At 45.5% G+C, this 24,067-nt stretch overlaps 4 non-coding genes across 4 annotated transcripts; 2 read left to right on the top strand and 2 right to left on the bottom strand.

Moving 5' to 3' along the window:
• Window positions 1–1,290: 1,290 nt before the first annotated feature.
• On the top strand, window positions 1,291–1,361 carry TRNAG-CCC. Its single transcript has one exon. It is a non-coding gene; the product is annotated as a tRNA-Gly (tRNA).
• Window positions 1,362–10,262: 8,901 nt separating this feature from the next.
• On the top strand, window positions 10,263–10,334 carry TRNAQ-CUG. The gene has a single exon. It is a non-coding gene; the product is annotated as a tRNA-Gln (tRNA).
• An 8,075-nt stretch (window positions 10,335–18,409) lies between these two features.
• LOC123636052 lies at window positions 18,410–18,573 on the bottom strand. Its single transcript, XR_006734295.1, has one exon. It is a non-coding gene; the product is annotated as a U1 spliceosomal RNA (small nuclear RNA).
• Window positions 18,574–23,881: 5,308 nt separating this feature from the next.
• Window positions 23,882–24,045, bottom strand: LOC123636050. The gene has a single exon (XR_006734293.1). It is a non-coding gene; the product is annotated as a U1 spliceosomal RNA (small nuclear RNA).
• Window positions 24,046–24,067: the final 22 nt, after the last annotated feature.

Below are 24,067 nucleotides of genomic sequence, written 5' to 3'. Positions count from 1 at the left end.
TCCTCAGAGTGCATGTTTCTGAAAGTGGAGAAGGGAATGGAAGTGTGATAAACAGAGCAAATAGTGAAAGACAGCAAGGGCCATTCTCAGAGCCACCACCAGAGTGTGTTCCGTGAGCTGAGGGACATGAATACCTTCATCCTATACACCTGAGATCTAAGAAAATATATTAACTAATGAGGAGCATGGGATTTCAAAAACACTATAGGAAAACAGAAAATGTATTCAAGCAGACCATTCTAGTGAGGAAAGGCAGGAAGAGATTTTAAAAACAAAACAAAACAGCAGAAACCACACAATGAAGTGGTGGAAGTGAGAGTAGTTATGCCAATAATCCCCAGTATAACACTAATGGCTGCTAATTATAATGGATCGAAATCTCTCCGACTGGACATAAAAGTAAATTCTAGCTATAGCAGTTTATAAGACAGAAAAGGGTGAAGTATTAACAGCAGTACAAATCTGTGCCAGGCCTATTGTAAACCAAAGAAGGAGAATGAAAACACGAATATCCCACAAAGGCAAACGGCAAAAGAACACTTTACATTACACAGAGGAGTAATATCTTAGCATTTACCCAGAATTGAATCGAATCAAATCGAATTCTTTTTCCCTGAACTGGTCGTCTTGAGTAGCCCATAAGGGTGCAGTGAAGGAAAGAAATCTTGGAGTGAAATGTTTGTTTATTGGCTCTTGTGTAGGTCTCTGTAAGGCGTAAGAATTTAAACGCAACATTTGCTCCCCGACCCTTTCCAGGGACTCTAAAGAGGTGTTAGGCGGAGAGAAGCCCAATTATCACCCAGATCTTCAGGAGTAAGCCAGGCACACCTCCAACAGTCCGGCTTCCCAACCCGTCCTCACTGGGTTCTGAAGGTCTGTTTGGGAAAAGAAGTGGTGTTCGTCTCAGGGTTGGGAGGTACCAAGCGATGCGAAGGCAAAGAGAATATATCAGCAAGTGAGAAAATGAACTTTCCAGGGGCTGAGGCCAGATACAGGGCCGGAGACAAGAAACTGGGTGACTTTCTGCTGTTTTCCACAGAGGTTTGTTATGCGGTTGGTACACGGTCTACTTGAGAATTCGAGTTTTTCAAGTCAGACCTTTGTGTCCAAAGCCGTAACTTTGTAGTGTTGCCTGACGTAAATGTCCTATGCGAGCCTTTGGTGTGGCGGCCTTTTTGTTGTTGTTAGTCAAGTTTTCTAAAGAGAATACAGCGAAAATGATGAAGCCGCTTTTTCCAAGTCCTTCTTAAAGTCCATCCATTGATATGTAGATGGGACATAGATCAGGCGGCATTGGTGGTTCAGTGGTAGAATTCTCGCCTCCCACGTGGGAGACCCGGGTTCGATTCCCGGCCAATGCAGTGGTTTGTCTGTCGTGTCTAATGCTTTTACACTCATTACAGTGCCTATTCCTCAGCTAAGTCAGGTCCTTTTCAGGTTCTGCCCTTCAGGAACACCTGGCCACAATAAAGATAAGGAAAAGGGAGTCGCTGTCTACCCTTCTGGATTATATCCAAAATGGAAGACTTTAAAGAATTTCTCGAAACAGGGATTTTGCAGAGACACTCTCCCCCGCAGCAGCAAGTGTCTGCTTGGTTTGTGCAGTCTTCCGTATTTCATTCCCAAACCAGTGTTGCTTTTATTCTCCCTCCTGGTTGATCTCTGGAATCCAAAGAGTTATCTGGTCACTGATTCACTTCCTGGATCTTGGACAGACCACTGGACCACGTGTCACTATGAAGTGGGGACCAAGAAATGAAATTCCTGAAAGGAGAGCTGCTGTGGCGTGTACCCCACACGCCTTGCTGGGGAGTCGTCAGGGGCCTCAGGAAAGGGGAGGACTCCGCCTGGAAGTGAGGGGAGCTTCGGGGAGAGGCTTTCAGACCTTCCTGTTCAGGAAAGCACCAGTGGTCTTGGTGAAATTAAGGATGAGCCCCGACTCAAGGTGGAGAGCAGCAAAGCACGTCCTCCAAAATCATCTCTATCACCCTTGTTTTGTTATTCTCCACCAGGAAAATCTTCCCTTCAGGAGATTACTTTCCATGCTTACGGTTAAGCAGCATGGGGAGGAGGCCATGACACTCACTAGCTCTGGAGGTTTGGGGGAGGACACTCTGGAAAAGGAAAGCCCAGGGATCATCTGGCTTGTCCACACCTGTCTTCCTCAACAAACTCTTTTCCTCAGCAAAGCTTATATGGGTTCCAGGTGTCACATGGCGGCTGCAGCACACTGGAGGATTAAGTGCCACTGATACATTTCTTTCTTGAAGGGATAGGAAATTCAAGTGGCAAGAGGCAAACCAAAAATGCTTTTCTCTATCTTCTTCTTTCTCTCTGCTACCTGTGAACATCTACTTCCACACACGTCAGTTCAAGATATCCTTCGGCCGGGCATGGTGGCTGAAGTGTGTAATTCTAGCACTTTGGGAGGCCAGGGAGGGAGTATCGCAGGAGCTCAAAACCTGTCTGGGCAATAGCTAGACCCCACTCTACAAAAAACAACAAAATAGCCTTCCACCTCTATGGAGGTTTACAATTTTTCACAGTTCCTGTAAGCCATATTTCCTTCTGGCTTGTAGAATTCTTCCAGAGTCAATTGCGAGGAGCTGGTCAGCAGTCCAGACTGGTTAACATCCTGGGTCATCTGTCTGGTTTGGGTATTAGGGTAAAGCTTGCCTGGGAACAGCGTTCAGACGTGTTCTCTCAGCTCCTAATTTCTGGAAGTGATTCCAAAGAGAATTGGCATTATTTTTTCCTTAAATGCTTGGTAAAACTCACCAGTGAGACCATGTAGAGTTGGTGCTTTGTTTTGGAAGGTTGTTAGTTGTCCTATGAATTTCTTTAATAGATACAGTCCTATTTAAGTTATCTATTTCTCCTTGTGTGAGTTTTGCTAGATTAGTCTCTTACAAGGACTTGGGCCATTTCATCTAAGTTATCAAATTTGTGGGTAGGGAACTGTTCATAATAGTCCTCTATTATCCTTTTAATGTCCACGAGATCAGTAGTGAGGGCCCTTCTTTTCATTTTGATATTAGTAATTTGTATCTTCTCTGAATATTTCTTGGTTAGCCAGATAGAGGTTTATTCATTTTATTGATCATTTGAAAGAACTAGCTTTTGGTTTTGTTGATTTTGTCTATTAATTTCCTGTTTTCAATTTCATTGATTTTTATGGTTTCTTTTCTTCTGATTCCTTTGGATTTAACTTGCTCTTCTTTTTCAAGTTTCCTAAAGTGTAAGCTTAGATTATTGGTTTAGATCTGTTTTGTTTGCTAGTATATAATACATTCAATGCTATGAAGTTCTTTCTTAGCACTCCTCTTGCTGTATCCACAAATTTTTGTAAGTTGTATTTTCATTTTCATTTAGCTCAAATATGCAGTTTCTCTTGAGACTTTTCTTTGACTCCTGTGTTATTTAGAAGTGTGTTGTTTAATCTACAAATGTGGGTTTTCCAGCTATATTTCTGTTACTGATTTCTCCTTGAGTTCTACTGTGGTCTGAGAGGATCCTTTGTATAATTTCTATTCTTTTAAACGTGTTGAAAGGTATCATATGGGCCTGAATGTGGTAGATCTTCCTTCTCCGCAGCTTATTTTCCTCCCTGCTTTCTTCAAAAGAAGAGTCCAACATGAAAGTCCTAGTGCTCTGAAGAGCAGTGGCTTGCTCCTGAAGCCACCAAGTCCCCACATGTCAGGGAGGGGTGGCCTCTATGTGGCTACAATGCAGAACTGATCTTGAAACACCTCTTTGCAAGGTGACAATGTGTTGAGAGATGGTCACCCGAGCCTGGGCAGTGGATGAGGTTGTCAGGATAATATTGTCATGATGAGGTGGGAGGGTAGGTGCCCAGGGGGAGAAGGGGCCAAGCACCAATGCCTCTGTGTCCAACCTCAAAAAGGACTCAAGGGGATACAGAAGTGGAGACAGTGTGAATGGAAAGCTCTTTCAGGCTAGGCTTCCGGGCCCTGAACCGGTCTCTGTTCTTGCCCCTACAACCTGCTGCACCTGAAGTAGTTCCATCTTAGTTGATGGAAAATCCATCTTTCCACATGCTAGGTCCAAAAATCATAGAACTTTCTTTGACTGGCAATCTTCCTCTCACACCCTGTATCCAATTTGTAAAGAGTTCATGTTATCCTGAATAGTCATGTCTGGACTTAAATCTAACAACCTCCTTTTTTCTGGGCTATGAACTTGGGCAAGCAATTCTTCTCATAAAGGATTGATTCAACTCAGTACCCTGGGTCCACTCGAACCCTAGGGTCTCAAACCTAAATTCCCTAATTACAAGACATCTCTGTGCCTATTCTTGGACTCTAGCCTCAAAATCAGCCTTTCCAGGCATATGCACAAGGGCCAAGTAGAGGGCGTGACAAAATTTACGAGGCAGGGCTGTTTTAGTCCCCTAAGAAGATTTTAGGCAGAGTTCTGAAATCATCAGGAATTCCATTTTCCTGTCTTGGACGAGAAGGTCCGTAGTTTTCTCCTAGCATTAGACAGCACCATAGCTGAAAAAGATATCTAATGCTCTAATGCTCAAATGCTCTTTCTCCAAAATAGCACAACTACAGTCCTCCCTGGAATCCTGACCCACTTATGAGCACCGCTCTTGCTTGCTACCATCATCCCCCTTTCAATGTATCATCTGTTTCACCTACTGTCCTTCCCATATGGCTATGCTTTCCAGCCCAGGTGTGCTTTCCTAATCATAGAACTACCAATAACCACAGCCTTGCTAACGAATACTTCTCTTGGCCCCACCACCAGGCAAATGTCACTGGATTTGACAGGTAAAGAGTCTTAGGATTGTCCCTGTTGCTTGGTGTTAGGGACTGAATTGTCTTCTCCAAATTTCACATGCTGAAAGCCTAACCCCCAATGTGACTGCATTAGGAGATAGGGCCTTTGAGGAGGTAATTAAGGTTAATGAGGTCATAATGAGGTAGGAATGATGTCCCTCTAAGAAGAGGAAAGCCCAGAGGTCTCTCTCTCTTTCTCCACACAGGCACTGAGGAGAGGCCATGCAAGGACACAGCAAGAAGGCGACCTTCTCCAAGCCATGAAGAGAGGCCTCACCAGAAACCAACCCTGCCAGCACCTTGATCTTGGACTTCTGGCTTCCAGAACTTTGAGAAAAATAAATGCTTTCTGTAGTTGTGTGTATATTGATGTCTGGGCCTAGGACCACAAGATCAGGCAAAACAGAAAGGGCAAGAAAAAAAAGAAGGTGGGAAAGACATAAAGTTCCAAAATTGCATCCTCCACTCACATCCAGACCTTAGAAACTTTTCCAGTGGAGGCTGCACCTTATGTGTCATCAACTATAGTCTGAGTACACAATCACTTCCACAACTAAGGAAACTTTTCCAATTTTTCCCATCACCTGCTTGGGGAAAGAAGTATTTCAATTACCCATTCCCATATTCATTGAGACAAATGTTCTGAGGTTGATAAAGAATGTGGTAAGGCCGGGCGCGGTGGCTAGGCCGGGCGCGGTGGCTCACGCCTGTAATCCTAGCTCTGGGAGGCCGAGGCGGGTGGATCGCTCGAGGTCAGGAGTTCGAGACCAGCCTGAGCAAGAGTGAGACCCCGTCTCTACTAAAAATAGAAAGAAATTATCTGGCTAACTAAAAAATATATATACAAAAAAATTAGCCAGGCATGGTGGCGCATGCCTGTAGTCCCAGCTACTCGGGAGGCTGAGGCAGTAGGATCGCTTAAGCCCAGGAGTCTGAGGTTGCTGTGAGCTAGGCTGACGCCACGGCACTCACTCTAGCCCGGGCAACAAAGTGACACTCTGTCTCAAAAAAAAAAAAAAAAAAAAAAAAGAATGTGGTGTATCCAGGTATTACTGCCTTTCTCTCTGCCAAGAGTGTCATCTTCACTCTGCTAGTCCACATTTGGCCATCACTTCGAATCCCAGCAAATCTTAACTGCCTCTGAGGAACCTAACATAAGATGTGCCCAATCTCAAACTTGTACAAAGATCGGTATGGTAATTGAGGAGAAGGAGCCCCATTACAAAAAGTAAACTAGGGCTATGGGTGATAGTTGTAAGTTTCAGTGCTGATCTGTGCCCAGGTTCCCCTTCTGCATCAAGTGTATAGGCTAATTTGCATGGATCTTCCAGGTGCTCATTATCCCTACCTCATGGTCTCAAAAGAAGTGATCAGCTAAAAGAATTTGTGTAGGGTACTGAAGGGAAAGTAGTCCAGAAATACATGAGAAGATAAGGGTTTCATAAAATAGATATGTAACCCTACATCTGTTTAAGAGGTAGAAAGCTGTTGTCACTCTAACAAGAGAAAGTTGTATGATCTGCACAGTCATACCTGTTTTGGGCCCACCAGAGAGCTGAGGTTGCAAGGCCACAGGGTCAACTGAAGTCCAAAGCATGACAAAGCCCTCCATGGAGGGGCAAATACATGAAACATTTCATCTTTGGCAGATAATGGAAGGAAAAGAAAAACTGAGTCCTCTCTATTCAAAAAGCTAAGTCTCAGCTTGTAACTTTCTGTATTTGCTTTTGAAGTCTTTTACTTATCACTCTGGTTAAATGAATGACTTGTTTTACAGTGACCTGTGGTCCTACTTTGATCAAGTACTCTAAACTATGTTTGATATTTTTAATAAACATCCCCAAACCAAATTCTAAATTAAGCCTTTTTGAACTCAAACTAACTTTGGGAGCTTACAGAGGGCCCCTGGAATATCTCAAGAGAGTTTATTCTCTCTCTTTCTAAGAAGGGGAATGTTAAACTACTTAGGCCTGTTTGATATGTTCAATTTGCATGGGAACCATTGTCAAATAAGAATGATGTTTTACCTTCTTCAAATTCTATTTGTGTATGGATATATGATAGTAAAGAGTGTCCCAGAAATTGTATGAAAATCCTAGAAACCTAATACAGCCTGATATAATGTATTAGTCATAGTTCTAATTATTATCTTGCAATATTGTATGCCACAGAAGTTACCAAATATCCTTGTCAGCTGCATCATTATTTTGCTGCACTCTCATCAGATTTGTAACCATGGCCATTTTGAGTCTTGTCATCCACAGACAGAATTGTTTTGCTCTGATGCTTTCCTGAAACCATTTGAAAGTAACTATAATCCTCAACTGTTTTGCCTTTGAGGGGCTACATGGAAAGAACTGACAAGTACAGGTTTCCAACTTTAAGATCCTATGGTTGGACTGGCTAAGAATATCCAGAACTCTAAGAAAGAAACTGGTTCATAAAACTCCTCATTCAATATTAAGCAGCACAAGCACTAATTGTGTGGGACTAAAAGAACTGATGAAGAAGAATTATGATTTCTCTATGGCCTTTTGTTTGAAACATACCTTGTTCTTAATGTCTTGTTTTCCAGATTTAAGGAAACCTTTTTCTTTTCTGTTAAGCTATCTATCACTTATAGCAATTGGGTAAAGCATACCTTTGTGAAAAAAGAAGAAACAATTACTTTTTTTCTCTCAGAGATCCTTTCAGAATTTGGTAACTATTCTTGGATATTTTTATTTTCATGGTGAGGAGAAAATGCAAGTTCTCCACCACAGAACAGAAACATTGTAGTAGCTTGGAGGGCTGGGAGAACTGTTACAAAGTAGATCAAGCAGGTAGCAAGATAATTAGTAAGGGGGATATGAAGAGTGCCTCCCGCCCCACTTTCATGAGTGCCTCAGCACTTTCTTGCCTTGACATGTCAGGCTCAAACTGGCCCTGAGTGCTTTAGAGCTGCTTTTGTTGTCCTATAGTGCCCTTTAGCTAACTGTAATACAAAAACTATAATACCATTAACATAACACGGGTTACATGACAACATATGATGATGGTACTGTGCCTGCCTGATTTGTTTCATTGTGAATGCTTGTTCAGTGAAGAAGATATATTGTAAAAACTACATTGCTCATTGGGAAGAGATTTAAAGCAACAGCACAGGGTGGGCAGAGGCAGATTTTACTAGCAAGAAGCTCCTGTGGAAGAAATTCCTGTGCCGTCCAGGTGCAAGCACCCTTGTAAGTCACCTCAAATAAACTCATCTAACTCGACAAGCTGGGCTTGTCTCAGTCATTCTTTGGTCCCTCAGCTCCCTCTCAGGTTGGGGGCAGAGTGGTGCAGATTTTCTCTACTGTTCTGGGATTTTTCCCCAAAACACATGTCAATATAGTTATTTGCAGTTCAGTAAGAATCTTGTTTTCTCGTCTGAGTCCAGTGGCTGGAACTTGTAATCACAGCTACTTAGGAGGCTGAGGCAGGAGGATCACTGGAGGCCCAGGCATTCAGGACCTGCCTGAGCAACATAGCGAGATGCCACTAAATTAGCTGGGCATGCTGCCGAAGGTCGGTAGTCCCAGCTTTTGGGGAGGCTGAAGTGGGAGGATCCATTGAACCCAGGAGTTAGAGGTTGCAGTGAGCTATGATGACACCACTGCAGTCTAGTCCGGGCAACAGGCTGAGACTGTATATTCTCTCAAGGGTCTAAGTGCACATTCACAGCCTCAAACAGTATGCCAGATGATTTCACTGTGAAAAACAAGTTGAACAGCAATGAGCCTTATCATGTGACCTATAAGTTCCATGCTGATAAAGACAAACCAGCCATGGTGGTGACAGAGAGTGGCACTCATGCCCAAGTTTGGGTCAAGCTCTCATCAAGGAGAGACTGGCTAAAAGGAGCAAATTGTTAAAAATAATTTTTCTTTCTAAATTGGGAGGTTTTGAGGCTGAGAAGGCCCAGGGCTTCAGGTTCCTATGTAAGCAAACTGGAGCCCAATGCAAACAGTAAAACAAAACTAGGGGCTTCACCAATCAGAAAGGGCCAACTAGTCTCTAACTAAGAACTTTCCACTCTAACCAATCAAATATGTTTCTGTTTTTGTTTTTTTTTTTTTAACAGAGTCTCACTCTGTTGCCTGGGCTAGAGTGCCGTGCCATCAGCCTAGCTCACAGCAACCTCAAACTCCTGGGCTCAAGCGACCCTCCTGCTTTGGCCTCCCAGAGTGCTAGGATTACAGGTGTGAGCCACTGCACCCGGCTACATATGTTTTCTTTGTCATGCTTTTGTGAATACTTTATAAAAGTTTCTTCTCTCACCCCTCCCAGAAGAGTCCTGAGCCACTTTGTATCTGCCTGATTCATGAATCACTGAATTCACTAATAAAGTCTTCAAAATTTGAATATGCCTAGGTTTATCTTTTAACAATCCAAGACCACCCTTGAAAACTTTCCTGAAAAATACACAGATTATTATTTTGAGATATAATATGGATTTTCATCTATGACACATGGAAATATTTAGTGAGGCAGCATTTTGTGAACACAAATACTGTATACACTGTAAGAGTCCTTGGGTACACATACCTTATGAGCCAGCAATGAGTGCTCTTTCGTGCCTTGACACATGTACACTTTTTAAAAACTGTGCAATTTATGGGTTATGATGTATTCAGAAATTGGAATGGAATCACCTTCCCCAAGTTCTCAGGAAACACACTGTGCCTGGATAAGTGTCAGAGCCCTGCCTTGGGCCTCGACAGTGCATGGCTGATTTTGAGTCACAGCAGGTGAGTATGGTCTGGTTTGAGTGTTCTACATAAATGTAAAATATGACTGATTGATTTTGATTTTAAATCTAACAAATATACATTTGTTGTAAGAAAAACTCACCCAAACCCACCAAACAAACAAACACATGAGTCTATGAAGAAGAAATTGAAGGTTCCCCTGCTTCCCGATGTCAGTGGCTTGCTGTCACATCACAGCTTTACATGTGACCTGTAGAATGTGGTGGTGGCTTTGGAGTGTGATAGGTACTATGTGGTCAAGGAACCCAAGAAGTCCCAAGTCCTTCCCTGACAATCATCTGGCCTTCCTGGACAATGGGACAAGTGTGAAGGCAAAGAAAAAGCAAATAACACTAATGTTTGCAGAAATGTCACCTCAGGACAGAAAACTCTGGTCAGCTGAGACAGAGTATGTGGTTTATGACAGAGGCTGACAGGGCTCATCCCTGGCCCTAAGCCCAGAGTGGACTTTACCTCATTTTCTGAAGCGGCAATGAAATGACAGAAGTCAATGAAAGCAAAGAATAGAGGCAGACAGACAGGAAGATGGATGACTCCACCTCTGTGGTCAAACTCCCTGGAGTGTTGCTTGTGGAGTTACAAAGAATGTCTGGGGTCTTGGGGGATGGGAAGTATGGCTCCTGCAGTGTCCCGTGTTTTGACAGAGGAAGGGACCAAGGGACAAGAGGGTTCCATGGTGTAATGGTGAGCACTCTGGACTCTGAATCCAGCGATCCGAGTTCAAATCTCGGTGGGACCTTCCTCTTTACTTGGGAAGACCTTTTCTCCTAAAAAAAAACAAAAATCCCTTAAATGGAATGTGATTTTAGCTTCCACGTCCCCTCCACGTCCTGGTTCCCAGGAAAGAAAATTTTCAGTCCAGAGCCCCGCGTCCCTTCTGCGCCTGGCTACGCCTCCCGACTGGGCTCTCCCGCCCCTTCTTCCGCAGCTGGGGTCCCAGAAACCGGGTTCTCAGAGAGGCGAGTCCACACGGGAATCGCCGCCACATGGAGTCGGGACGACAGAGCCTGGGGCGTCCCTGTCTTCGCGAGCCCACCTGGCCTCGTGCAATCGGTCCTTCCACCTCCACCACCCAGGGGCGCCGCGACACAGCAGGTCCCCACCTTCTGCTCAGCGGCACCCTCGGGCCTGGGGTGAGGGAAGGGTTTCCTCCACTAAAAGGGCTGCCGCCCCGAATCCTACACCCCGAGGTTTCTTTCACCCCGGGAATCCGGTAATTGCACCAATTGTCTTTTCCGTACCTAAATGGTATTAACAAATATGAGACTTTTGACCGGATTAGCTCAGTCATTGGGGACTGCGTCTTGGATTTCGGTCGATGGTCTGAGACCTCACTTGGGAGTAGTACTGTGTTTTATTCAAATGGCCTATTTTATTCCAGATTTTAATTTATTCTGCTCTTCATATTCAGATTTTATTCAGACTTTCTAGCTCCCCAGTCTCGATTGCGGACCCTGAAAGTCGCTGTTACGCGACGCTTTGGAGCCCGACTGCAGCAAATCTCATTCTTTCGCCCGAGGCTCGGCCAGAAAGAGGAGCGCGCGGACTGTGAGCGCGGAGCCCCCCACCCGCGGCCGCCCAGGCCGGGCCCTCGGGGCCAGTGGGGCCGAGCCGGGCCGCTCCGAGGGCGACCCGGGACCGCGGGCCTCCCCTGCGTCCCACCCGGAGTCCGCTCCAAGGAGAAGACGCCTCAGGACGCGACCAGATGGGAAAATGTTTTCTTCTGCTCGGCAGAAAGCTTAGGATGGGGACCATGGTGGATCCTCACAGCAAGGTCAAATGTTCTCCAGAGGCTGAGGAGCATCTCTCCGGCTTTGATATTCTGGGACTGAAAGCCGTTGCGAAGGACGGGAAAAGCTCGCTTTGGGGAGCTCCCTTTGGAGGACGCGAATAAAAAGAGAGGCGTGGGGCCGGAGAGAATAGCCCGGGAGGCTGGCGACACACGGAGGAGTAGAGGAAGGAGAGAAGGGAGAAAGCAGGGAAGGGAAGCGAGGGCGGCTGGGCGTCCCCCGCAGAGCTTCAGTCGCTGGGCTTGGGCGACCGCAGCTCCTCACTCTGGAGGGCTCCGCTCCTTTGCCGATCCACCCGACGACCCGGTTCCGCACGGATGTCGCGCGGAGTCTATTTTTAGTAGAGACGGGATCTCACTGTTGCTCAGGCTGGTCTCAAACTCCTGAGCTCAAGCAAATCCTCCCTCCTCAGCCTCCCAGAGTGCCAGGATTACAGGCCTGAGCCACCACCCTTGGCCTCAGTGAAGCTGGACTTGAAAGCAGGGATTTGAACCTAAGGCAGCCTGGCTCCAGAAGACATTCTCAGAGCCTCTGTGTTTCTGCATCTCTTTCTCTGCTGATAAACTTTGCATTTGTTCTTGCAAAGTTTCCCTTCCCGGTTCGGTTCCGAGGGGCGGGTCCGGTTGGTTTGCAAGTGAGTGGAAGCCAAGGCGGGCGCCTGTGGGCTCCCTTGGAGTTGAGGGCCGCCAGGGAAACACACACACTGCCCATTTTTCCCCTTGCAGGCGGGTCTGCAGGGCTCGGGATGGAAAACTGGAAAATCAAGGAATAACAGTATTTATTTGGAGAAGAGGAGGTAAATAGCCAAACTGGCCACATGAGCTGAAAGTGGTCATTGTTAGGTCCGGAGCCGAGAGAGACACACGAAGCCTCAAGTGTAGCAAAATGCTGTTTAGTTTGAGCATCTGGGTAGATGGGTGGAAGCCGAAAAAGGAGTCCAGGAGACAAATGGGGAGAGCCTTAGGTTTTATAGAGGGTTTTTCTGGGAGGAGTAAATAAATTCTTTTCAAACAACCGGGAGGAATAAGGAAAATAAGTTCCCCTCTTGCATTCCTTTCCCTTATCTTCCTAGGGAACAACCGGGAATGATGAGCATAGTCCTTATCAGGAGAGATGAGGAAAGTAAGTTCCCCTTTCGCATTTCATTCCCTTATCTCCCTAGGAGGCTGGCAAAGTCTATGTGCCTAATACACCCCTAGGAAGGGGAAAGAGGTGGGTTTTATAGGTGGTTTGGATGGAAGTTTGGGGAGGGTGAATTCTTTACGCCTAACAGTTATCCCCAAAGAGAAATGTAGGAGGGGATCAGGGGACTGTTGTTCATAAAAAGTTTTTGGACACGTGTAACTTTAATGAAAATGTATGGTGCATTAAAAAAAATTCCTTTGTATATATGAATTTTTTTAAGTTCATCATTTGCTTTTGAATTTAAACTATTTTGTAGTTACAAGTATTACTCTTTCAAGATTCTGGCCTTTGTGTCATGTGCATGATGGAGCTCAGGACATGCCACCCCAAAATATAACACCTTGGCATATTGAACATTTTAAGCTGACCGGATTTGAGGAAACAACAGAAGCAGAAAGGTCACCCTCCCTCTTCCCCTCCTTGTACCCTCAAGCAGGTCATAAGACCCTCACGTTAGAGGTGACCTCTCTATCTATAGCCAGAGGAAGGGAGCATCCTTGTGTCTGAAGACACAAGGATGCAGAGAAGAACCTGAACAAAGAGGCCTCACTGTATTTCCCCCAGTTCATTACCATTAGATCATACTGCTTTTGGGCTATCATATTTCTCCATGACTACCCACTCTTTTTTTTTTTTTTTTTGAGACAGAGTCTCACTCTGTTGCCCGGGCTAGAGTGAGTGCCGTGGCGTCAGCCTAGCTCACAGCAACCTCAAACTCCTGGGCTTAAGCGATCCTACTGCCTCAGCCTCCCGAGTAGCTGGGACTACAGACATGTGCCACCATGCCCGGCTAATTTTTTGTATATATATTTTTAGTTGGCCAGATAATTTATTTCTATTTTTAGTAGAGACAGGGTCTCACTCTTGCTCAGGCTGGTCTCGAACTCCTGACCTCGAGCGATCCACGCGCCTCGGCCTCCCAGAGTGCTAGGATTACAGGCGTGAGCCACCGCACCCGGCCATGACTACCCACTCTTAATGATGCCTACTATAAAAAAAAGAAAGAAAAAGAAAAGGCAAGAAAGAAAGAGAGAAGGAAAGAAGGAAGGAAGGAAAAAAGAAAGAAACAAACCTGCAAAGAAAGAAGGAAGAAAGAAAAGAAAGAAAGAAAAGAAAGAAGAAAGAAAGAAAGAAAGAAAGAAAGAAAGAAAGAAAGAAAGAAAGAAAGAAAGAAAGAAAGAAAGAAAAGAAAGAAAGAAAGAAAGAAAGAAAGAAAGAAAGAAAGAAAGAAAGAAAGAAAGAAAGAAAGAAAGAAAGAAAGAAAGAAAGAAAGAAAGAAAGAAAGAAACCTGCAGGTTTAACTGTTTCTTCAGACCTTCATTTCCCTATGGTGGCTTTTGTGTCAGGTAAAACTCATTTTAAATAAGTGTATAGGACAAGCGTGGTGGCTCATGCCTGTAATCCTAGCACTCTGGGAGGCCAAGTTGGGAAGATTGCTTGAGGTCAGGAGCCTGACCAGCCTGAGCAAGAGTGAGACCCCATCTCTACTAACTAAAAATAGAAAAAAAAATTAGCCCATCATCCTAGGAGTGCCTGTAGTCCCAGCTACTTGGGACGCTGAGGCAGGAGAATCACTTCAGCCTAGGAGTTGGGGGTCCCAGTGAGCTATCATGATGCCACTGCACTAGCCCCAGGGCAACAGAGTGAGACTCTGTGTCAAAACAAACAAAAAACAAAAGGGAACACCCCCTCCCTTGCCCCTTCAAAAAAATTAAATTTAATTTTTTAAAAAGTGTATACTTTTTCTATTGTTTAATTTGTCTTTTGTTATAGGGCCTCAGCCATGAACCTACGATGGGTGAGGAAAAGACATATTCCCTCCCTACCTGGAGAAATGTCCTCTAATAGCCTGTGGCCATACCACCCTGAACGTGCCTGATCTCCTCTGATCTCATGAAGCTAAGTCAGGGTTGGGCCTGGTTAGTACTTGGATGGGAGAAATGTCTTCCAAGGAAAACCTACAAAAAATTTTGTTGGGGTAGATGTGAAGCAAGAAATTCAGTCATTATGAGCTGAACCCTTTTAATGAGCTGAACAGGTGAGCTAATGAACTCCCAGTTCCTCCCAGATAGAACTGATTCTGTAGGTCATTCCCTGAAACTCCTTGAGGACCAAATCTGCAGGAGATTGAGGGGTTTTCCTGGGATCTCCCAGCCCAGGAGATTACTGCTGGTCAGAGGATTACTGCACTCTCCCTGGGAGGGTCCACAGCCACTGGGAAGCATCACTGGTGTGACTTAAGTAAAATGTTTTCATCACATCTTGTCTTTGGGCAGCCTTGCACCCAAAATACAAGAGCTAATGCTCAATGAGTACATGGAAGGTACCAGCTGGCAGGCAGAGTCGATGAGTTTATGTGTGATGTCTTACCATCATCCTCATTTTATGTATGAGGAAACAAAGACACAGAGACATTAAGTAACCAGTCGATGGTCACTCAGCCAGTGAAGTTGGATTTTTTTTTTTTTTTTTTTTTGAGTAAGAGTCTCACTCTGTTGCCCTGAGTACCATGGTGGCAGCCTAGCTCACAGAAACCTCAAACTTCTAGGCTCATGCAATCCTCTTGCTTCAGCCTCCAAGTAGCTGGGACCACAGGTGTGTGCCACCACACCCGGCTAATTTTTCTATTTTTAGTAGAGAAGGGGTCTCACTGTTGCTCAGGCTGGTCTCAAACTCCTGAGCTCAAGCAATCCTCCCTCCTCAGCCTCCCAGAGTGCCAGGATTACAGGCCTGAGCCACCACCCTTGGCCTCAGTGAAACTGGACTTGAAAGCAGGGATTTGAACCTAAGGCAGCCTGGCTCCAGAAGACATTCTCAGAGCCTCTGTGTTTCTGCATCTCTTTCTCTGCTGATAAAAGAGAAACACATATGGTAAAAATGCTTGAAAAGAAATGTAATCTGTATATGTCTTTTGAAGAGACACCACAGGAGGAATTATATGACAGGTATAAAACTGTCCTAAATATCTTCATGGTCCTCCTGCCTCCCAGCATCCTCCTTATCCCAACAACTGCTCCCCCAAAATCATCAACTTAAACAGAATTCCTGCCAGTACTGGGTGTGTCCACCCCTTTACCTTTTCCTCTCACCTGCCCCACACCCCTTCCATGTCTATTCGTTCTTTCACTTCCAGGTCATTCGGTTTTTTCATTTATAATTATGAAACATAAGCTGGTGGCTCATGCCTCTAACCCCAGCTATGCTGGAGGCTGAGGCAGGAGGATCGCTTCAGCCCAGGATCTCAAGGATGCAGTGAGCTATGACCATGCCACTGCATTCCAGCCTGGGTGACAGAGCCAGACCCTGTCTCAAACAAAACAAAACAAAACAAAACCCAAGTAAATAAAAGAACCCTCTAAGACTAAAATTAAATTAAATTAAAGACATCAAGGTTTGAAGTGATTTTCTTCTTGCTCTTTAAAATCAAATTTATTAAGGTGCGATTATAAAATGGTACAATGCCTCCATTTCAATTTTGATGACATTTCTATTACTTCAGAACATCCTCTTGCACCCTTTGCCATCAATCCCCTCACCACCCCCTGTCCCAGGCAATCAAAGATCTAGTTTCTGTCATTATACCTATAGTTTTGCCTGTTCTAGAAAATCACCTTCTCAGTACCACACTGCATGTATTCTTTCTATCACTCAGCATGACATTTTTAAGATTCTTCTGTGCTGTTGCGTGTTTCAGCAATTTGTTCCATTTCAGTGCAGAGTAGTATTACATTGGCTGAATATGTCCCAATATGTCCGTTCACCTCTTGATGGATATCTGACTCATTTCCCGTTTGGCAACTATTATAAACAAAGGCTGCAAAGAACAAGTCCTCTTTGTGGACATATGTTTTATAAAGTCCATCTTAAATTTGTTATTCTTAAAACCAACTTACTCTGTAAATGGATATTACATCCAGAAGATGAAATTCATTCAAATGTTACAAAGACCTGAAGCAGAAGTCTACACAGTTTTCTTTGTTATAGTTCATAATTAAGGGGAAAAAACTTAACTTGGATATTGTTCCCTACAGGCAAATCCTTAATGTAAGGCACACACTATGCTAGGCGTGTAATTAGCTTTTCTCATCTAATCTGTGCAACAGCTCTATGAAGTACTTAATATTTAATATTACTATTTTCCTATGACATTTGCAAAATTGAGGCCTGGCAAATTGAAGGAGCTGGCCCAGGGTCAAACAGAAGGCACGCGGTGGCGGTGGCGCCAGGACTGGGACGAGGGCCTTCCCAAAGGCAGACAGAAGCTAATGTCTCTGAAATAACCTCGGTGTGTCTTAGAGGCATGGAAGTCATGAGCCAAGCAGTTCTGAGCCACTGCATTGGTCTGTTGGATCAGGGACGCGGAGCGTAAGTTAGTGATGAGACCGAGGACATTTCTTAAACACTCTAAAGACCCGAGTTTTCTCATCGGTAAGGCACTCAAAGTTGACTTCGGTCTATATTTGAACAAGGAAACCTCCCGCTGCTGGGGAGTCCTAGACGGCTCGTCTTCATCAAACTAGATCGGTCCATAGGACGGACGGCTTCTACTTGCAATTTCCAGGACACTGGCTGGGCGTCCTGTCGGATTTCCGAGGACCTGCCCACGGCGGCACCGCCCCCTACTCCACCCTGGGTACGGAAGCTTCTGAGGCCACGCGCATCGAGGAGCGAAATCCCCGGGACTGGCAGCCACCAGGGGACGCCAGGATCTTCCCGCCAAGGTCCTGCCTTTTCGTTGGCCAGGACATTACACATCAGAAGCTGGAGTGGAGTCAGAGAACAACACACCGGGGGCGAGGCTGGCAAAATGCCCACAACCCCAACACTAGACCTGGGGCTTTCTTCTAAACTGTACTTCAGTGCTCGGGCATTTTCAGAAAGGGAAAACACAAATTACGTACTTCTGGCAGTTAAAAAGAGATGCCATTCCTAGTGCATCTGAGAAGGGTATTAAGGGTTCCCCTAATTTGGTAGGGGAATAGGCTGCTGAGTCACGTCAGCTGCAAAGTGGAGGCTGAGCGCGAGCTACTGTTTCTGTCTACGAAGGTGATGAGCGAGGGTCTGAGGGAAGGCGGAGGGGAGGAAAACAGCCAGAGTGTGAAGACGCGGCTTTGGGGTGAGAAGGATGGGTCAGGGTGGTATGGAGAGTTGGCTGGCAATGGATGTAGGATGTGGAAGCAAGACATCAAGCAGCCGTGACTTAAGAAAGGAAGTCTGAGGAAAGATTCGATAGTTAATTGGCAAAAGGTAGGTAGGGAAACGGCCTGGTACGAGCCTCCCGCAAGAGGGAGAGGCAGATGAGAAACCGGTCCGGCTCCTCACAAGACGTCCCATCTCACATTCCAGGGAGCCACCTGCGGGGCCTCGGTGAATGTGCGGAAGATCCCCAGAGTATCAGCAGAGCTGTTCACCTGCCAAAGTAAGCGGTTTACGTAACAACCAAACGGGAACACCGACAGCCGTGAAAGACAATAGTTTCTCTCTGAAGAAAACTTAATGAGTTCTGGATAAAATTTCAACCTAGGTCCATGATATCAGCACAAACTCCCGTTAGACAAAACAAAGTTTCCGGTTAAGTCTGCACTTACCAGCACAGTACCCATTGAAAGGTAACCCTGGCCACCATGCATAAAGGCGTTCATGGCCGGGGACACCTAGGAGCCGCACATAACGGCAACTGACAGAAAAAGTACAACACTTTTAGAAACAACGAACTAGACCTACTCCGATTTAAAAATGTAAAAAAAACACAAGTTAGCACCGACGGAAAAAAAACTAAGGAGATGTCTACACCCGTGCAAAAACAATTAAGATGTCTGTCATGTAACACATCGCAAATCAGGGGAAAGCGCGAACGCAGTCCCCCACTACCACAAATTATGCAGTCGAGTTTCCCACATTTGGGGAAATCGCAGGGGTCAGCACATCCGGAGTGCAATGGACAAGCCTCGCCCTGGGAAAACCACCTTCGTGATCATGGTATCTCCCCTGCCAGGTAAGTATGAGTTCCTCGCCTTCCGCCACCACGCACCCTCACACGCCTCTCACTCTACACACACGGTCACTTGCCTCCGCGCGCCCCCGGCCCTCCTGCCCCTTCCACACGCGCCCTACACTCGCTTCCCAGAAACACTCCTGGACTCGCCCCCGCACCACGGGAACCCGATCGCCTTTAAGCCGCAGGTGTCCACGCGGCAGCCCCCGCGCTGCCTCATCTGCATAGCAGACGCTCCCTCCGTGATGTCACACGGGCGGCCCTGCCTCCAGCCCTCGCCGGTCCCCGCTGCGCTCCTCCGCCCCACCCCCGCGCCGCGCAGCCCGCCAACCGGCGCGCAGGTAGCGGGTGGCGGAAGTGACGTCTGCCTCTCGCGCCTTCCCTCTCGCCGCACCGGGTTGTGGCTGTGCGCCCAGCTAATTGAGTTCTTAAGCTGTGTTCCGCCCTGGACCCTTTTGGCGGCCTGCAGAAGCCTGTGTACCCTTCCTAAAATAGTGGCTTTTCATGCGTAGAATAGAACGTTTATAAAGCAATACAAAGGGAATCTGTTCCTTCCGAATACGGTTATCTTTGTGATGTGGCATTGCAGTTAAAGTTTGAAGCCATCCAATATCAGAGAGAAACCACATTCATGAAACTAGAGAGAATGCTCAGTGACTGCCAACCAGCCATCCATGCTGTTTTTCTACCACTAGCGGTGTTAGAGAGACCATTGTCTAATTTCATGAATCTTGTAGGGTTTGAGGGAGGGGAGGTTTGTTTGTTGCTGTTGTTGGGGTTTTTGGTTTTGGTTTTGTTTTGTTTTTGTTTGCAAATACAGCATTATACAAAACTGCTACCCCAGCAGAGATGACTGGACAACTCTCAGGCATGGTGTAGGACTTTGTCATCTCCTCCATAGCCATCTCCAGATCTTACTGCTTACCTTACGTTAGCGCTTTATATTCTGCAAATACAAAAACAAATCGTCCAAATTCAACAAAAATATCTGGGGGAAATTTTGTTTGAGGTGCTTAACTAATGACTTTTAATGCGAAGAATACAACCCTGAATTCTGACAATACTCCACGGATTTAGTTTCCACTGCCCCCCTCCAAATCTATCGGGATAGGTTAGTTTTCCCTGTCCTTTACTTTCATATAAATTGAAACATGAAGTGTGCAGTGAGTTTTTTTGGGAGGAGAGAACCATAAGTTTTTCTTTTACTCCACAGTATGTCTACGAGATTCATCCATGGGTTTCATGTAGTTCTTTGTTTCTGTATGTACTTCTTTGCATGAATATATCTCAACTTATTTATTCTTTTATTTTTTTAGAGACAGGGTCTGGCTCTGTCACCCAGGCTGGATTACAGTGACAGGATCATAGCTCACCCTCACCTTGAACTCCTGAGCTCAAAGGATCCTCCTGCTTCAGCCTTCCAAGGAGTTGGGAATACAGGCGTGAGCCACTGGCACCAGCCCTAGGAACGTTCTTTTATGCGTCTTTTGGCAGGCTATATTCACACATTTCTCTATGGTGGCACATTCCCCTAGAAATAGAGTGCCAGCCACATATGTGATTTTTAATTTTCTACTAGACATACTTTAGAAAGTAAAGAAGTGAAATTAATTTTAATATTTTATTTACCCAAATACATAAAAAATATTATCATTACAACATGGGACATCAGCAATATTTCAAGTGTTCAATAGCTGCAGGTCTAAGGGATACAGTTAAAAGTAGAACTGCTGGATTACAGCATACATGTATGTATGTTTGACCATTAGTAGACAACTAAAAATATGTACAGAAAAAAATTAGCTGTGCATGGTGGTGCATGCCTGTAGTCGCAGCTACTAGGGAGGCTGAGGTGGGAGGATCGCTTGAGCCCAGGAGTTTGAGGTTGCTGTGAGCTAGGCTGATGCCATGGTACTCTAGCCTGGGCAACAGAGTGAGACTCTGTCTCAAAAAAAAAAAAAAATGCTTGAAAAGAAATGTAATCTGTATATGTGTTTTGAAGAAATGCCACAGGAGGAATTATATGACAGGTATAAAACTGTCCTAAATGTCTTCATGGTCCTCCTGCCTCCCAGCATCCTCCTTATCCCAACAACTGCTCCCCCAAAATCATCAACTTAAACAGAATTCCTGCCAGCACTGGGTCTGTCCACTCCTTTACTTTTCCTCTCACCTGCCCCACACCCCTTCCATGTCTATTCTGTTCTTTCACTTCCAGGTCATTCAGTTTTTTCATTTATAATTATGAAAAATAAGCTGGGAGTGGTGGCTCACGCCTCTAACCCCAGCTATGCTGGAGGCTGAGGCAGGAGGATCGCTTCAGCCCAGGAGCTCAAGGCTGCAGTGAGCTATGACCATGTCACTGGTCATAGCTTTAGAGAACCCTCTAAGGCTAAAAACAAATTAAATTAATTTAAAGACATCAAGATTTGAAATGGTGTCCTTCTTGCTCTTTAAAATGAAATTTATTACGGTATGATTTGAAAATCATACAATGCATCCACTTCAAGTTTGATAACATGTCTATTACTCCAAAACGTCCTCTTGCACCCTTTGTCATCAATCCCCTCGCTACCCCCTGTCCCAGTTAATCAATGATCTAGTTTCCGTCACTATACCTACCTATAGTTTTGCCTGTTCTAGAAATTCACCTCTCGGCATCACACTGCATGTATTCTTTCTATCACTCAGCATGACATTTTTAAGATTCTTCTGTGCTGTTGCGTGTTTCAGCAATTTGTTCCATTTCAGTGCAGAGTAGTATTACATTGGCTGAATATGTCCCAATATGTCCGTTCACCTCTTGATGGATATCTGACTCATTCCCAGTTTGGCAACTATTATAAACAAAGCTGCTAAGAACAAGTCCTTTTTGTGAACATATGTTTTATAAAGTCCATCTTAAATTTGTTATTCTTTAATACCAACTTACTCTGTAAATGGATATTACATCCAGAAAGACGAAATTCATTTAAATGTTACAAAGGCCTGAAGCAGAAGTCTACACAGTTTTCTTTGTTATAGTTCATAATTAAGGGGAAAAAACTTAACTTGGATATTGTTCCCTACAGGCAAATCCTTAATGTAAGGCACACACTATGCTAGGTGTATTATTAGCTTTTCTCATCTAATCTGTGCAACAGCTCTATGAAGTACTTAATATTTAATATTACTATTTTCCTATGACACTCGCAAAATTGAGGCCTGGCAAATTGAAGGAGCTGGCCCAGGGTCAAACAGAAGGCACGCGGTGGCGGTGGCGCCAGGACTGGGACGAGGGCCTTCCCAAAGGCAGACAGAAGCTAATGTCTCTGGAATAACCTCGGTGTGTCTTAGAGGCATGGAAGTCATGAGCCAAGTAGTTCTGAGCCACTGCATTGGTCTGTTGGGTCAGGGACGCGGAGCGTAAGTTAGTGATGAGACCGAGGACATTTCTTAAACACTCTAAAGACCCGAGTTTTCTCATCGGTAAGGCACTCAAAGTTGACTTCGGTCTTGGTTCATACAGTTTATATTTGAACAAGGAAACCTCCCGCTGCTGGGGAGTCCTAGACGGCTCGTCTTCATCAAACTAGATCGGTCCATAGGACGGACGGCTTCTACTTGCAATTTCCAGGACACTGGCTGGGCGTCCTGTCGGATTTCTGAGGACCTGCCCACGGCGGCACCGCCCCCTACTCCACCCTGGGTATGGAAGCTTCTGAGGCCACGCGCATCGAAGAGCGAAGTCCCCGGGACTGGCAGCCACCAGGGGACGCCAGGGACGCCAGGATCTTCCCGCCAAGGTCCTGCCTTTTCGTTGGCCAGGACATTACACATCAGAAGCTGGAGTGGAGTCAGAGAACAACACACCGGGGGCGAGGCTGGCAAAATGCCCACAACCCCAACACTAGACCTGGGGCTTTCTTCTAAACTGTACTTCAGTGCTCGGGCATTTTCAGAAAGGGAAAAAACAAATTATGTACTTCTGGAAGTTAAAAAGAGATGCCATTCCTAGTGCATCTGAGAAGGGTATTAAGGGTTCCCCTAATTTGGTAGGGGAACAGGCTGCTGAGTCACGTCAGCTGCAAAGTGGAGGCTGAGCGCGAGCTACTGTTTCTATCTACGAAGGTGATGAGCGAGGGTCTGAGGGAAGGCGGAGGGGAGGAAAACAGCCAGAGTGTGAAGACGCGGCTTTGGGGTGAGAAGGATGGGTCAGGGTGGTATGGAGAGTTGGCTGGCGACAGGGCGCGGTGGCTCACGCCTGTAATCCTAGCACTCTGGGAGGCTGAGGATCGCTCAAGCTCAGGAGTTCGAGACCAGCTCTGAGCAAGAACTAGACCCCGTCTCTACTAAAAAAAAATAAAAAGAAATTATCTGGACAACTAAAAATATATAGAGGAAAAAAATAGCCGGGCATGGTGGCGCATGCCTGTAGTCCCAGCTACTCGGGAGGCTGAGGCAGTAGGATCGCTTAAGCCCAGGAGTTTGAGGTTGCTGTGAGCTTGGCTGACGCATGGCACTCACTCTAGCCCGGCCAACATAGTAAAACTGTCTCAAAAAAAAAAAAGAAAAATAAAAGAAAAAAACACAAGAGTAGGCTGGCAATGGATGTAGGATGTGGAAGCAAGACATCAAGCAGCCGTGACTTAAGAAAGGAAGTCTGAGGAAAGATTCGATAGTTAAACGGCAAAAGGTAGGTAGGGAAATGGCCTGGCACAACCCTCCCACTAGAGGGAGAGGCAGATGAGAAACCGGTGCGGCTCCTCACAAGACGTCCCATCTCACATTCCAGGGAGCCCGGCAGGGAAGGGCGCCAAGACTTAGGTGAGACTGCGGTTTTGACCTGAGGGGTCTCAGTGAATATGCGCAAGATCAACCAGGGCATCCATCAACAAAGACGTTCCCCCTACGAAAGTAAGCGGTTTACGTCTACAACAGACTGGGGACACCGACAATCCTAAGAAGCGATAGTTTCTCTCTAAACAAAACTTAAGTAGTTCCGGACGAAATTACTACTTAGGTCCACGGAAGAGTACAAAATACCGGCAAAACAGGACAAAAAGTTACCCGTGAAGTCGGCGCTTGCTAACACAGCATGCGTTAGAAAAAAACATTCATCAACATTCAGAAAACCATAATATTTCCAAAAACATCTAAAAACCACACTTAGGATCAGATATCAAAATAAAAAAAAAACCCTGAAAAAGATTCTTATGAAAATCAGCGTGCTTCTTTTTCAAAATAGCAAATGCAAACCTGCTTCATAAAGACATAAACAAGTTCTCTAATCACAAAACCGCATTGTCCAGCTCTATTGTTCAACTTAGCAAAAACCAGGGGAAAGCGCGAACGCAGTCCCCCACTACCACAAATTATGCAGTCGAGTTTCCCACATTTGGGGAAATCGCAGGGGTCAGCACATCCGGAGTGCAATGGATAAGCCTCGCCCTGGGAAAACCACCTTCGTGATCATGGTATCTCCCCTGCCAGGTAAGTATGAGTTCCTCGCCTTCCGCCACC

The sequence above is a fragment of the Lemur catta genome, chromosome 3 (assembly GCF_020740605.2).
Source record: "Lemur catta isolate mLemCat1 chromosome 3, mLemCat1.pri, whole genome shotgun sequence".
NCBI lineage: Eukaryota > Metazoa > Chordata > Mammalia > Primates > Lemuridae > Lemur > Lemur catta.
This window is presented reverse-complemented; position numbering and strand designations above follow the sequence as displayed.